Source organism: Anabrus simplex, unplaced genomic scaffold (genome assembly GCF_040414725.1).
Source record: "Anabrus simplex isolate iqAnaSimp1 unplaced genomic scaffold, ASM4041472v1 ctg00000242.1, whole genome shotgun sequence".
Lineage (NCBI taxonomy): Eukaryota > Metazoa > Arthropoda > Insecta > Orthoptera > Tettigoniidae > Anabrus > Anabrus simplex.
Genome location: NW_027130093.1, coordinates 23,368 through 26,028, shown reverse-complemented (window position 1 = coordinate 26,028; position 2,661 = coordinate 23,368). Strand labels below are relative to the sequence as shown.

General features: G+C 44.7%; 1 pseudogene; it reads left to right on the top strand.

Moving 5' to 3' along the window:
• The first annotated feature begins 544 nt into the window (after window positions 1-544).
• LOC137503623 (general transcription factor II-I repeat domain-containing protein 2-like) lies at window positions 545-2,365 on the top strand (annotated as a pseudogene).
• Window positions 2,366-2,661: the final 296 nt, after the last annotated feature.

The following is a 2,661-nucleotide window of genomic DNA, read 5'->3' as shown; positions in this document are numbered from 1 at the left end:
AGGATTAGGGGTGGGGTTAGGGTTAAGGTTAGGGTTAGCGTTAGGGGTTGGATTATGGTTATGAGCAGGATACGAACCCGAATTAGGGTAAGGGTTAAGGTTAGGGTTGTGGTCAGGGTTGAAATCAGGGGAAGGGGAGGATTTGGAAATGTCTCTGGAACCTCTATAATGGAGGTTGGGGTCCAAAAGAGTGATTGACAGACTTGTGTTATGTGAGTGTGTAGGTTGAATGGGAGAGAGGGCCCCCAAGGTGCTGTTTTTTATGGTTCTGAGATATCGTTTAGAGCACATATGTCAGAGTCAAGGCCCGCGGGCCACATCCGGCCCGCAAGAAGGTTTTTTACGGCCCCTGGGATGATCTTGATTTATTATTAGAACCGGCCCGCAGCAAGCCGGCAGCCCGCAGATCTTTTACACGCACCAATACTACATTTCCCACAATGCAAAGGTGACGCACCGAGCAGTAGGCTGCTTCATTTCAATATTTATTGGCACAGCAGTCGTCAGCATCACAGTAAAATTAACTTTCAGATACCCATCAAAAATGGCAAAACGGAAGGTGGATACTGAGAACCGGGGGTTTCAAACAAGGTGGGAGTCGGAGTATATGTTCACGAAGGTAGCTGGAAAACCTGTGTGTCTTCTGTGTGGAGAAAGTGTGGCGGTACTGAAAGAGTATAATCTGAGACGACATTATGAAACGAAACACGCGGACAAAAACAAGAATATGGACATGGAACAAAGGCTACAAAAGGCAGAGGAATTAAAACGAGGCCTCAAATCTCGACAGGCTCTGTTCAAAAAAGCCAAATCACAAGGCCAGGCTGCTGTCAAGGCCAGTTTTATTTTGGCAGAAGAGATCGCTAAATCAGCCCGGCCATTTACGGAGGGGGATTTCATCAAAAACTGCATGATTAAAGTTTGTGACGAAGTTTGCCCAGAAAAAAGGCAACTCTTTTTAAATGTGAGTCTGAGCAGAAACACCATTGCCGAGAGAGTAGACCAGTTGTCCATCAATCTAAAAGAGCAGCTTGTGAAAAAGGGAAAAGATTTTATTGCATATTCCTTGGCTGTGGATGAGAGCACCGACATTTCTGACATTGCCCAGTTGTCAATTTTCATCCGCGGAGTGGACTCCAACCTAAGCGTGACAGAGGAGTTTTTGGCTTTACGTCCTATGCATGGCACAACTACGGGGCATGATTTGTATGAAGAGGTGTCAAGATGTGTAAATGAGATGGAGCTGCCTTGGGAAAAACTCGTGGGGTTTGACAACCGACGGAGCACCTGCGATGTGTGGACACAGGAGCGGACTGGTGGCAAAGATACGGGAAAAGATGCAAGAGGAAAACGCGACAGGTGAGCTGACAGCTTATCATTGTATCATACACCAGGAAGCGTTGTGCGGTAAAGCCTTGAAAATGGAGCATGTAATGAGCATCATCACGCGCACAGTTAACTTTATCAGAGCCAAAGGTTTGAATCACCGCCAGTTCAAGGCATTTCTGACGGGTTAGAAACGGAGCATGGTGATTTGCCTTATCACACAGAGGTGCGATGGCTAAGCCAGGGAAAGGTGCTTCAAAGATGTTTCGAGCTTCGTGAGGAGATTTGTCTGTTCTTGGACAGCAAAGGGAAAGACACAACACAACTCCGAGACGAAATGTTTCTGTGTGAAATGGCTTTTCTGTGTGACATTACGAGTCATCTGAATGCAATAAACTTGCAGCTGCAGGGTCGGGATCGTGTCATCTCTGATATGTACAGTACAGTGAAGGCATTTAAAACCAAACTGACTCTGTGGGAGACGCAGATGCGGAAAGAAAATTTGAGCCACTTTCCCAGCTGCCAGACCATGAAAGAGAAGCTCTCTACCAGTGCGTTCCCGAGCACACAGTTGGCTGATAAAATAGGTATGCTTGCCGCTGACTTTCGACGCCGATTTGCTGACTTTGAAGCACAAAAAAGCAGGTTGGAACTGCTCGGTAACCCATTTGCTGTTGACGTGGAAAGCTCACCACCAAACCTCCAAATGGAGTTGATTGACCTCCAATGCAATGATGCACTGAGGGCAAAATATGCGGCAGTGGGTGCTGCGGAGTTCGCCCGTTTCCTCCCCGGCACAATGCCCCAGCTGCGCATCCAGGCTGCTCAAACGTTGTCTATGTTTGGCAGCACATACCTGTGTGAACAACTGTTTTCTTTGATGAACCTGAACAAAACATCACACAGAAGTCGACTTACTGCTGAACACCTCCACTCAATTCTGAGGATTTCTTCAGCTCAGAGCCTTACCCCGAACATTGATGAACTTGTGGAAAAGATGGGACACCACCAAGTATCACCCTCAACCTCAAACAAGTGAACATTACTGTGCAATCACATATTTAGAGTTTTTACTCAGTTCAAGTTTAAAAGTTAAAATTTAATATTTGTTTTCACTGCATGTTACTTCTCCTTAAACAAAGTGTTGTTTTTGATTAATAGATTTTTGCACTTTATTTTTTTGTATTTCAATCCAATTATATTTTAAAAATATTTCAGTTGAGTGGATGATAGAAAATTGCTATTATTGTTTTTTCTTTGAAGTAAATTTAGCCCACTTTTGCTAAAATAGAAAATATAGTCTACTGATGGTGCCTTGAATACCGGTTTCTTTCA